The sequence below is a fragment of the Passer domesticus genome, chromosome 1, assembly GCF_036417665.1.
Source record: "Passer domesticus isolate bPasDom1 chromosome 1, bPasDom1.hap1, whole genome shotgun sequence".
NCBI lineage: Eukaryota > Metazoa > Chordata > Aves > Passeriformes > Passeridae > Passer > Passer domesticus.
The window spans coordinates 103,752,180-103,765,825 of record NC_087474.1 but is presented as its reverse complement, the minus strand read 5'-3'; the positions used below and the strand labels follow the sequence as shown (position 1 = coordinate 103,765,825).

Genomic DNA, 13,646 nt, shown 5'->3' with positions numbered 1-13,646 from the left:
GCAAATCCAAATGTATCAAAGTTTGATTAGCACTGTAGAGAAAAAAGACCATCTGCTAACAAACCAAATGCATGTCCCACTGCAGAAAAGGAGCAAAGAGCTATTAGATACCTGCAGTGCTGAAATGCAAAAAAAAGAAATTGTCATTTCCCTCAAACAACTGTGTGCTCAGAATAATATGGTAAACCATGAAACCAACATAGAAAATGTAAAATCACACAGAGCACTTTTTCTTACAGTCCAGTTTTGCTTTATGCAAAAACACAGGAAGTACTGCTGCTGCATCCAGTTTTCTAATCAGATTAAGGAAATCCATTATTCACTGGATAAAATGATCATGATTATTTTTTAGTTAATCCTAAACAGTTTAGATTAAATTCCTAAGCCTGCATCTGCTTAAATTCCTGCTGAAAAACTCTTGGAACACCCTTTATAGCCATATGCTTAAATGGATAATATAAGGTCACATTCAGTAGAATTCTTCAATGAAAGGTATAAAATCTTTTTACAACTCTGATGCTTTTGAAACATTGGCTTGGGGTGAACAGGAAAAAGAAAAAAGGTCCTCACATCAATTTTGTTTCTGTTTATCCAACAGCTATTGCTCCATAAAGATTGTTAGGAAAACACAGAATTTGGGGTGATATTTCCTTCATCCCTGCAATATCTATTACTTCATGAAATAAATGACCCTGCAAAAATGTCAGTTTATATATTTTGAAACAAGTTTTAATTTAGGCCTCTTGTCACAGTACAGAGCAATATCATAATTAATGATGTGAAACTGGTAGCTAAGATGTCATTACACATGGGAATGTCACATTGAATCAAGTTAAACTAGCCACTAAAAAATTCAGCACTGGAATATTAGTTTTTATACGCACAGTATATCAAATAAATCTTTGACAAGCCACAAAAAATGGTATGGATTAAATACGATATGGGATGAGCAGATTTGGAACATAGCTGGCCTGGAATCTCAAAGTGCCAGCAAATCAAGGCCTGTGGGTAAGTCAGGCTATTTATTTGCCAAGCTGACCTACTTCTATTACCCTTATCATTCTTCTGAATACCATTTACAAGTCTTTCTGTCACAGCAAAAGACAATGTTAATTCATCAGAGCTCTCATGTAGTTTCTAAGAAGGCTGCATGCCTCCTGAAGTTGTTTTTACAATGATTTCTAGGAAGAGTTCTGAGCTGCTCAAAACACCTTTATCCTATTCCAGCAAGCTTTTTTTTTTTTAAATCAAATGAGCATTATACCTAAAAATTATGTGTAACATCTAATTAACACTTATGCCACATTTAAAATTCCTTTCAGTTGTTTGTTTTTTTTTCATTACAGAAATAAAGTTGTTAGTGTCATAAGTTACTCCTCATCTAAATAGTTACTACCAAATTTTTAAGACACCACAACATACTTGAATCTGCCTAATATTCTGGAAGTATGGAATCTGCTAGAACTAATAAGGTGCCACATAGTCCATTCCCCTTGGGGCTGCATCCTTGTGGTTCTTATGGGTAGGTAGAGCAGGTGCTGGGACGTGCCTACCCAACAAAATTCCGAGGCCTAGGGACAGAAGTGCAATTTGCTCTAGGAATGTGAGCTGTTGCTTTTGTAAAAGTAATTTGTGGCTTACCTTACATCGTATTCAGTACACCTTCCCTTAAACAGCACACATTATTCATTGACTGACTGGAACAGAACAAAGTCATTTAAAAACAAACAACTACAAAATCTCCAAGTTTTACTTATTGTATATGCATCAGCGTATGGCAGGAGACAATTACCTGTCTGCTATTAGCATGCTCTGATATATAGTTGTTCTTCTAGCAACAAATGAGCACATATAAGAACTATTGCAGCATTTATACTTGGTGGTTTTTTGTTCCATTTTGTCGATGAATTTTTTTCCCTTTAATAATCCTCCTTTATTAATCTTGTTTTGTTTAAAGTTTATTTGTATGTTTGAAAAAAATTTTCCCCCAAGTGTGTGCTGTAGTCCTGTGAACAGTTTCTCCAGCCACTCATGCTTATGCAATCAGACACCGCAGCTACTGGAAGGACTGGCTGCTACCTGGGGATGTAACCAGGCTCATTTTGAACTGTTTTTTTGGACAAAACTTTAGCAAGGATTCAATCTCATGGGCTTCCTCCTGACTCTTGCCTCATATTATCCAAACATTTCCACAGGCTTATATTTAGAAGCCCACACTGCTCCCACTGCAATCATCAGCTGCTTTAACCAGAAAAAGCTGTTGGCTGCAAAGCTAGGCATACAGCAGTCAGTTTTCCACTGTTTTATAGATTCACCTTTAGGCAGTATAAATATTTAACAAGGATGTTTTGGAAGCACCCCTATGGAGAGTGCTTTCCCACCTCTCTCTTCCCCAACAGATATTTAACTTTCCTCTCATGCGACCCCAGCTCTCTGCATCTTACACCCATCACTTAACTCTAATAAGCTCCTTGTGTGTTAAGGACTCAAGGCAGACTTGTGGCTCAGGGAACATCTGAGAGTCCATCTGCTCCATATCACTTTTTGCTGCCTTAATACACAGTTCAGCTCCTGAGTTTGTGATATGATCATAGCTTTGAGTGGAAACTTTGTGTAAATGTCACGTTAATGAAATGCACAAGAGTGCTAAGTGATGGTATGCAAGTAACTATACAAATAGATTATTTTTATTCTCTTAAAAAAGTATGCCTTCAGCTGTAATTGTATATTGGTTTACACATTATCCCATTTTGTTATGATCATAAGGGTCTCAGCACTACCCATGCAGTCCTGTAGATGACTGAGAACAGAGGAGAAATTAGAATTTCCTTTGCTTTTCTTCTAGTCAGCTCTTAATGTTTTTGCAAGCCTTTAGAGACATCACTGCTATAAAACGTAAAATAAGAACAGTAGTATGCATACTTGAAAAAAGTATTTCATGCTGTGCATGCTGTCTCAGGTCACCAGTTTTCTAACTTGTACTCATTCATACTCCAGGGGACTTTTCTTTTATTCTTTGTTTCTGTAGGAAGGAGCAGTTAAAATCAATCAATCAAAATTTTCTCTGATTTTAGCACACTAGCACCAAAGGAAGGGCATAAAGAAAGGCAAGGGATTAGGATACAACAGCACATCATCACTGATATCATCTCTGCGAAAGACTTGATGCACTCCTGTTGCTTTGCTCTTACCTCTATGAATATAGGAAATGTACCTTTGTAGGAAAAGGATACACCCAAAATGTAAGGTGTTCGCAGATATCTGTGTTCACAGATAGAATGCCAACCTCAGTTGAGGTTCCTCTTCATATCCCACAGTCCTTATTCCTTAAGTATATAAGGAAAGGATGAAAGCATTACTCCTTTCTGAACACCTTCTCTCTAACCTTTTAAAAAGGCGTGGGCCTGGGAGGAGCATTGGGGAGGCTGGCAAGAGAAATGAGCCATGATTTGCACTATAATGGCTTTCATTCCTCAAAGTAGGGCAGGGCAGTTATTAGACAGGTAGGCTTTTAGTGTAGTTATTAATTCTGTACCTAAAATATCTTACTATGGAGCAGGAAAATGCAAAATGCCAGGAAACTCACTGCTCACTGTAGTAAAGATATCACAGAGTCTCAAAAATCAGCAAAATTTTTAGAGCATGCAAGGAATAACAGATCATAAGTGTGTGCCATGTATTATGCAGTGTGCCTTCTCCTCAAGTACCATACAATTGTCAAACCTAACAAAGGGCATTGGGTTAAAGTGACTAGATGAAAGTGAGGCAGGTCACCTTGCCAATCTGAAGGCATTTATAGTAAAACACTGGCAGCACAATTTTGAAGGTGGGAGAGGAAAAGGAAGTGAACATATTCCCTTTGAAATTCAGTCTTATTCAATTCAACTACCCAAGAGAAAACGGACGTTGTATAGAGGTCAGCTCTGTGCCAACCATTGCAGACTGGAAAAGGCTCAGAGACCAAATTATTATCTTTGTCTGCTGAGATGCAGAAGCTATGAGGAAATATTTAACAGCTATATATAAGGAATAAAAAAATATTGCATCAAAATATCAACTCTTTCAAAGGGCATCAGCTGGCCAAAATAGGCAAGTTTGAACAACACCCTACAAAAAAAAAAAAAAAAAAAAAAAAAAAAAAAAAAAAAAAAGCCAAACAAACAAACCAAAAAAAAAAAAAAAGCCCAGCAAACACAGAAAATCATGCCACCGTGATTTTCAGAGAGACTGAGTAGGAATATCTGTGCTGTGAAGAGCCTCCAGTCTCAGCTGACAGTTATACAAACCAAGACAAGGAACTGGAAGAGTAAAGAGGTGTCAGGATACACATTAAGTATAGTTTCAAAAAACAGGAGAAGCCCAAATATCAGTTAACTGCTGCTGAATGGAAAAGTCCTTCTCTATCTCCTCTCCTCCACAATTTTTGGCTCACATCCTTACAACTGATCACCCCCCTTCTGCATCAAATTCTCTTCTGGAAGAATCAGAAAACTTGGAAGGGACCTTTGGAGGTCATCTGGTCCAGCCCATGAATCTTTCTCCCCTCCTTCCTCCAAGATAATTTGGCTTATTGCAATACCTAAAAACTACTTTTAAAAACCCAGAAGTGTTTTTTAGCATCTTAATGAGTCAGACCACATCTCAAAAGGAACCTCTGAGGTTCCTGTGTCTTGTAGGGGTAGGACTCCAAAATTGGGAGAGGAAAGGAAACACAAGCAAGATTCCTCCTTCTGCAGGCAGCAAGTCATTGCTTAAGTTCAACCACACACACAGTTATCCCATTCTCTCTGATCCACCCCTTGTGGAATGTTACTGCATTAGTTTTGATTTTGTGTTTTTCTTCTCTTTCCAATAAACTAGCTGAGTAGGTTCGGGGAGGTAGTGCATTGTGTGTTTTTCTGAAAGTGCCCTGTCAGAAGCGTTTTTAATTTGCTCTGCCTTAGGAACTCTTCTCTAGCAAGGCAAACAGACCTTTACTGATGCTGCTAAGAGAACTACAAATGAGAGATTAAGGATCCATGAGATTTGTCCCCCTAAATCTCACAGGTACAGTTCCAAAACCCTACTGCATGGCTCTAGAGGTTATTTTCCTCTAGCACACGTTTTTATATCTAAGCTCACTGCTCTTTGAATGACCTCACTAGCAGCACTTCAAGGGATTTTCTCTGGTGCTACACTTCTGATGTAGCCAAACCATGAGGGATTGCGCCGGGAGCCAAGCCAAAGTAGGTGCTACAACCAGCCACTGCTTCATGCTGCGGACTGCCTGACTCTTATCTGCTGTGAGCATTGCTCTCCTTTTGATTCCTTTGCTTTAAAGATGTGTGGGTGTTTGCTGGCTCGTTGTTGTTGTTGTTGTTTTTGTCAACACCCACTGCTATCTTACTTTTTCCATAACCAAAATGTATTTTAAAGGAAGTGGAATTTTAGGCAAATAAATTTAATTCTGCCTTGCCCCTGATTCAACATTTATTTTCCCTTCTTTTTAAGGACATCACTCTTGGCTCTCAATTCCATTTTCAAGCCAATCTCAGACAAGCACCAGCTCTTACTCTTTCCCAGACAGGTGGCCAGCCAAGAGATTTTGAAGCATTAGTGCTCAACTCATTTAGACTTCCTTCAAGACTGAGTGGTTTCTGGGAGGGAACTCAACCTCTATGACCTCCCCCTACACTGTACTTTGCTGCTAATCACTCCGCCGTTAGTCCTTGAAACACAATTTTACATAATCTGCACTGGGCAAAAGGAATTACAAATATTCCAACAAGCCTTTGCTCTACTTCTGCAATCAAGTTACAATGTTGCTTATGTTTTAAACAAGTATTTTCATCTGCCTTTGTGTACAGATAAAGTTTTATGTATTTATACATTTTTATCTGCATATATATATATATGCATTTTATGTGCCTGAAAACTCATTTAAAAACTATAGTGAAAAATTCAGAAACTTAAATAAAAAGTATTAAAACAGCTGAAGCATCCAATAATATATAATGGGAAGGTGAAATTTGAATTGAAAAAATTTAAAGTTTCTTCAGTATGTCACATGTACAAATCTGTACTAATCCTAAAATCACAAGAAAAGAATGACCAAATATTATTGGTTTGAATGAATACTGACCTCTGACTCCTGCTTTCATAAATCCCAATTATAAACTCCACGCTGGAAGTTCTGGAGGCTCCAGCTGCAGCAGCTGTCTAAACCCGATGGCTCCCTCTCTTCAAATTACCAGCAGTCCCTCGCAGAAATTGCAGAAGGGATCTCACCAGTGCCTCAGTTGCCTCCAGCTTGTAGGGCACTGCCACCTGATAAGAGGCCAGCACAGCCACACAAACACTGACAGCTCCAAACTGGAGCAGCTGAAAAATGAATATATATTACTGCAGCTGCTCCTGCAGGGGAGATGGCAGCTTTAAGCTGAGAGCTGTTCCTCTTAAATACCACAGCTGGATTTCTCCAACTGCAGGAAAAGTGACTGCAGTTTTTGGTGATGTTACTTTACAGTGGGTGACTGGTGATACTCAGGCCTGTCAAATGTCACATAAGATTTTAAAGGTAACATATACAATAGCTGTGTTGTATTTGAGAATACTTTGCAATCTGAAATCATATATGGAAAACACTTCTCTGGCAGAAGAGATCAAGGGTCAAATAGGATCATGCCTTTCTTGAAAGCTTTACATATCCCTCTCCTGTGTGCATTACACTTCAGCAGAACTGAGCAGAGTCTCTCATGCAGGAGTCAGGGCTGAATTTGGGGTTGCCCAAGAGAAGCTGGAAAGCAACTGAAGGAACAGCGGATGTCAGATGGAGTATGTAAAGTAAAAAGGAAGTGACTAAGGAAAAAATGAGAAAGCATCAATGGGAAAGTGCAAGTCAACAAGGAAGAACAATAATTCAAAGGATTTTTTTTATTTTATTTATTTTTTTGTGGACGCTTTTGTTTCCTCTAGTTTCACCACAGAGAGTCATAAATGGTCAGCAAGAATGGTTCTCTCTCAGGTTTTGACACCTAAGTTCAGAAATCCAGACCAGCCCTAAAGCAAAGAAAGCTCACCCTCAGGCTAAGCATTGCATTCATTTTCCTGCCACCTCCTTTCACAAGGGAAAGAAAATGGTGCCTGCCTTGAGTTCAAGAGTCGAACAGTAAAACTTAGAGCTCTACAAGTAACAAACTGTGCAGTTAGAGCTGCAAAGGAAATATGGAGACCCCTACACAGCTTTGGACTGATAGTGGCAGCACCCTGGCATTTTACAAACCCAATGGAGAAAGGAAAAGCAGAGAGAACCTCTTGCTTTTTTGGAAAAACACAGCTAGAGAAGGGGTTATTACTCAAGGGAAAACAATAAAAAAGTGTTTGTAATATATGCTGATAATGGAAGAACTGCTTAATCCTTTTCATAGGTCTCATAGCTTCCCAGGGAATTTAAATAAGTTAGTGAGGTTTAAAATTCTTCTGGGAGATGTGCCTGTGTATAACCTTGTATTTAATAATTAAAAGTCTTTTTGATATGTAGGACCCAGAAAATTGATTATAGTAAATTGCAATGTGAACAACCAACCACTTGAGGCTATGAATAATGCAGGAAAACTTCAAGACCAGACTTCTCATGTCTGGATGGTCTACTGAGGATATGGGGCAATGGAGGACTTGGCTGAATAAATGAGAACCACATGCTTTTGAAGAAGAGCTTCACCCTCCTTCTCATTAGCACTAACCAGAATGGTAAAATGTATATAAATTTAGCAATAATGTGAATGGTATAATAATAATAAAAGAAACTTAATACCTGAACTGGACTGAATGTCTAAAGAAGAAAAAACCTGCCAGAAAACAGAGACCAAAAAAAAAATCCACAAAAGGAGCTGGACAAAAAAAGGAGACTAAATAGGTAGAATGATCTGGCTTTATTGTGTCTAAGTATCAACTGGGTCAAAGGAAGGGCAATTCAAGTAAAATAACAGCTGAACCTAAGACACATTGACATGAGCTATTTTACTTCAATAACATATTAATTTATTTAGATTAAATATTTTATATGTTATTTCAGTAACTGAGCTAGCTATAAAAAAATATAGGTGTATACAAGTAGAAAGAATATTAACATTTAAACATAAAAACATTGAATCTCCACCTTTCTATCCCTCATCACCCCTCTTCCAGAAATGGGTCCCTTTATTCCAGAAGATATTATTTCAAATTAGCAAGCAAAGATTTTGCCAGTAATGTCAAAGATGAACAAAGAGAAACATTATTGGGGAATACAGAAAATAGAATTTCAAAAGTAATAGTAGTGTAAAACTATTTTAGAGCAAGAACGTCTCAGTATTATGTCATGTGAAGGAAAGCACTTCTACATCTCAGGCCACTCTGAATTCTAGCAACACAATAGTTGTCTTTTATCCTCAAGCCCTATTCACACAGAAAATATCACATTCTCAGCCTCTTTGTGTTATTGAGGTCCAAACCAGAGAGGCATGCCTTAATTTTCTTCATAGATAGAAGTGATAAAACAAAATTACTCCATTCAGCCCTCTTTCCATTCCCAAGTAGCTTTTCTATGAACCATTATGGACAATGTACATTACAAACCCAAAAAATACTCATAGACAATCAAGACAAGGTGTAAAAACTATTATAGACAGAAGTCACGCTCTATCAGCTTTACTAGATTTTATTTCTTAAGCAGGTTCTATTTAAGGATGTGTCACAGTTTAGCCCCAGCTGTCAACTGAGCACCACCCAGCTGCTCACTCACTCCCTCCAGCAGGATGGGAGAATAGAGTTGGAAACACAGAAGTGAGAAGACTCATTGGTTTCCAGCACAAATCTAAAACATAGTCCCATAGTTGGTACTATGAAAAATTTAACTCTACTCCAGCCAAAACCAGCCCAGTATGTTTACAGGTGATTTTTTACAAAGTTGAAACCCTGAAAGATAAGCTAAGATCAAATGATCTTAGACCTAGTTCATAAATAGAAAGCCTGAGGAACACCTTGGTTTAAATGACATGAAAGCATTAAGTGTTGGTTCAAATTTTGTCAGCAGTTGAATATTGACTAATATGTAAGAGATTTTTTCTGTAAGTTACTTTTATAATTTAACTGAATTTTCCCAAATTTTTAAACATAAAAAATACCACAGGTTTTAGGGGTTGGGGCTTTTTTTAGCACAGGTAAAACAGGAAGGAGACATACGTGAATTTTAAAAAGCAAGACTAAGATGAAAAGTCACCCCCATTTCTTCTTCAGTTAGAATTTTATACTTTGATAACTGTTTCCAGTTGGCTTTCTCAAAGGAAACTGTCTTTAGCAGTGAAGATGTAGCTGTTTTATTAAGCAGTTCAGTTTACAGAATAAATTCTATAATCTCTACAACAACTTATATATAAGGAGTCATAAATCTCTTTCTGTACCTGTCATTTTAATGTTGATTCCAGTAATAACACCAGATAAAAATCTTCCAGAGTTCTTGTGGTGTCCCACCTTAAAGGGGAAGGGAGTACTGAGGATTCATAGATGCCCACAGTTGAAAAGGAATGTCATAACTCACAGGGTCTGCAAAAAGGTATAGAGTTTTATTAGTAAATGATACACACAGAATGGAAATTGGAATAAGCTAGTTCCTTGTCTTCTGGTATAAACACATGGCTGTAGATTTTGAATCAGTGGTATGGTGAAAGAAGAGAAAGAGATTAAAGAGAGAGAGAGAGAGAGAGAGGGAGAGGGAGAGGAACTAAAGCCAGCACTGGAGTCCAGAAAAAATACTAAAATGTACTATAGGTAATTTTTGTCTGGTAAATCATATCCTGTGTTTGCTAATTACAGAAATATCCTCTGTATGTGACTAGAATTTTCCATCATGAGGCATAGCAAGGTCAAATTTCTACTGTAGCCCTGCATTTTTTAATGTATCTCTTACAGTCATTTGACTGCATACACAGCACACAGACAAATAAATAAGAAGAGCATTAAACAAAAGCTGGATAAGAGATGATTGCTGAGAGCTGAGAACTAATGATAATGCTTTTTTTCTGGTTTTCAGTTATGTGCTCAGCAGAATACCTGCAATGACTAAAGTAGCAGATAATCCCCCTATCTTCTTGTAGAATCCCAAGGATCCCAATTATTGTCAGAGGGCTACATTTTTAGTCTTACAAATAGCATCCACCAGCTTCAATTTTTGCCTCTTAAAAGGGCTGAAAATAGTGACAGCTCTTTTATACTTTTGTTGTCATTGCAAATCTATGTCTGCCCATACTACATCAATATGATGGCTTTTCTAATTGGATCTATTTGTGGGAGGAAGAGGAGTCAGTAGCAGAGAGAGACATAGAGATACATTTTCAGAGTTGAGCTAGGAAAAATATTGAAGCTGAAGTTTCATCAGTATGACAGGAGTTCTGCATCTGATTTCCATGAATATGGAAATATAAGACAATCTTTCCTTATAAGAGCATAATTTTAGAAAGAGATGAACATTTAACTAAATCAGATGCTGTAATTATTTTTTTAAGAAAAAAAAAGTCTCAAAGCACCCACTTAGAACATTTAGCTAAATCTCTGGAGATTCAATAATTTTTTATGAAGAGCAATGGAGAGACAGAGATACAGCCCATGATGGGCAACAGAGAGAGACCCAGGTGACCACAGGATCAGAGGCTGAGCTCTTCATAGCCTACAGGTCTCCCCACTCTCAGGACCATGACAGTGACAAGTGTAGTAACTTTGCTAGAAATACAGCTTCTATGCTGGCTTATTGCATCAGCTATTTTACAAGTACTAATGTCCAAGTATACAAAATGTCTTTAACTCCTCATCTTATTTTAATGCAGTAGAAAAAAATCAATAGCCTTTTTCTCACTTATGAATTCACATGAATTACAGGTATTTGGTAAGGAACCATAGAAATTGTTCAGCTCATGACTCACTGACTGTATTACTCATGGATCTGGACATCTGCCAGTCCCTTAAAGAAAAAATGGTATGTCTTTTTTTTTTTTTTTTTTTTTTTGTCTAGCATCAGGACAGAAAGGTATTGGTACCAGAAGTTGTCAAAACAAAACCCCAAACCACTCCCTTCCCTCCCTCCAAAAAATAAAATATTATGGGGCAGGGTGGTGTATTTGTCAAAAGTACAGCTGACTTGAAATTGCTCATTGTTTCAACCCAGATATATCATAAGGTTCAAGTTACTAAAAAAACAAACCTACCTTTTGAAATTGTTTTGCTCAATGAAGCAGCAATTAATGGTTTGGAAATTTTAGTTTTACATCAGGTTATGGGAGATAAAGATCCTATTTACTGCTCAGCCTGAGGGATGGAGAATTCAAAGCTCATACTTTTCACTGCCCAAGAGTCTTGACCATTGGCTAAAAGAGGATGATCTCAAGCTCCTGCTGTGAAAGCTAATCCATTCTGTAAAAGGTACAAGTTCAGTGGCAGCAAGAATAGTGCCCAAGTGACCCAACTTCCAAGCTTATTTTTAGCTCACAGCACCTCTCAGATTGCATAACAAATTTTGTCTACAAAACTCCATAATTTTTGCCCTATCATCTTAAAATGACAAGATTTTAATTAAGTCTTGGAAAGCCAGAGAAGAATAAATTAAGTTAAAATGTCTTCCCTTTTTTCACCAAAATACATAAACTAAAAATTTCAAATTCCATCCATTGTCTACCATAGTGAATAGAAACAAGGTAATTTTCAAAATTTCTGTATAATATTCTTCAACACATGGTGGGGGAGTTGGGGGAATGATGTTAATAGCTTGTGAGTAACCTTTCCAGTTGCTGTGCTATTTTCAAACAATAGTTATTTTTGGTTCAGGTGTTTGAAGCACAGAGGCTTTGTAAGGTCAGTCTGAACACAGAGATGTTGTTTCCTTGTAATAGCATTTCCATGACACTGTCATTTAGTTCCCCTAAGTGACTTCACAGAGGGATATGTTAAAATTCTTGTCTCACTGTCTGCAGTTCTGCTTCATGCTAAAATGGATCTCACAGTGCGGTGTTCCTGCTAATACTGCTCTTTCTTGCAACATGCATCTCCAAACTTACAAGATAAAGTCTGGCTGCTGCTGCAGTGCCCCTGAATTTCTGTTTCAGATAAGAAACTTCTGTATCAGCAAAAAAAAATGTATATGTAATTACTGAAGTAATGTTTTGGGGTAATATCTATATTCCCTTTCACAGAACTGTATTTGTTGCTTTGATTTTTGCAGACTTTTTTTACCTTCTATTAAGGATGTGAATTGTGGGGACAAACTTATTAGGGCCTTTTGCAATAGGACAAGGGATAATGGTTTCAAAGTGAAGGAGGGTCTATTTATATTATATATAAGAAAGATGTTTTTTTACAGTGAGGGTGGTGGTGAAAACTGGAGCAGGTAGCCTAGACAGGTGGTAAATGCCCCATCACTAGAAACATCCAAGGTTAGGTTGGATAAAGCAACCTGATCTAGTCAAAAATGACCCTCCCTGCTCACTGCAAGGAGTTGGAAGGAGATGACCTTGGAAAGGTAGTAAGTAACAGCTTTGTGCCCCTGGCTGGGTACAGAGGCTGCCAAGAGTGGGAAAGTGAGAACTGAGGTTTAGCAGTTCCTTTCAAATATGTTTTCCAGTATACACACATAAGTTCATGGGTCCTAATGGGATGCACCCACATGTGCTGAAGGAGCTGGCAGATGTCATTGCAAGGTCATTTTTTATAATCTTATTGATTATATTGACTGAAGAAATACCTAGAGACTGCAGGAAAGCCAGTTGTCATATTGCTATGGAGGGCAAGAAGGACAATTAAGGGAACTACAGACAAGTCGACCTCACCTAAATCGTAAAGGTGATAGAAATGCTAATTCTGGAAAATATTTCTAGATATATGAAGGACAAAAAGTCATCAGGACTAGTCAGCAGGGCAATTTCCCCTAAGGGGAAATCATGGTTTACCAATTTGATTAACTTCTGCAATAAAATGACTGGTTTTGTAGATGAAGAGAGAGCAGTGGATATTGGCTATCTGGACCACAGAAAGGTCTCCTGTAAGGTGCTCACAGACAAGCTGTTGGAGTATGGACTGGACAAGCAGACAGAGAGGTGGGTTGAAATGGCCAGGCCCAGAGGATGGTATTAGAGGCATGGACTCCTGTGACAGGTCTTATTAGTGCATACAGACACCTAAAAGGAGGTTGCAAAGAAGACGGAGCCAGACTCTTCTCAGTGGAGCCCAGTGACAGGACCACAGGCAATGGGCACAAACTGAATTAGAGTTTGGGGAATTTTTAGCAAATTCGATGGAAAGAAGGAGAATCAAGAAGAATTATTTCTCATTATACTTTATTTAATTGCCTATTTGTTTTCCTCTGGGCACAGGGGAAGGGAAAAGATAAGCAGTTTACTTTAATCAAGTGAATTACCTTTAAAGTCTGAAATTATCAGATTACTTCTCTGATGATTAAGACAAAACTATTGTCAGTATCACTACTAATAGGTTTTAAAGTGTTTTTGAATATGTTTCTAAACTAAATGTAGGACTAGCGCTTCAACTCCAGGGTTTATGCCAGCACAATTTATAAATCATTGCTGTCTCACCCAAGTTAGATCTGTGACTGGGTTTTTCCTCAGCTGCATCAATGGTCATCAGAT

General features: G+C 37.8%; 1 long non-coding RNA gene across 1 annotated transcript in view; it reads right to left on the bottom strand.

Annotated features, from left to right (window-relative positions):
* Positions 1 to 13,646, bottom strand: part of LOC135307771 (uncharacterized) — a 47,775-nt gene that overhangs the window by 22,304 nt on the left and 11,825 nt on the right. Inside the window, exon 6 of the long non-coding RNA XR_010368422.1 lies at positions 9,420 to 9,561. This is a non-coding gene — a long non-coding RNA (uncharacterized LOC135307771). The remainder of the gene's footprint in view (positions 1 to 9,419; positions 9,562 to 13,646) is intronic.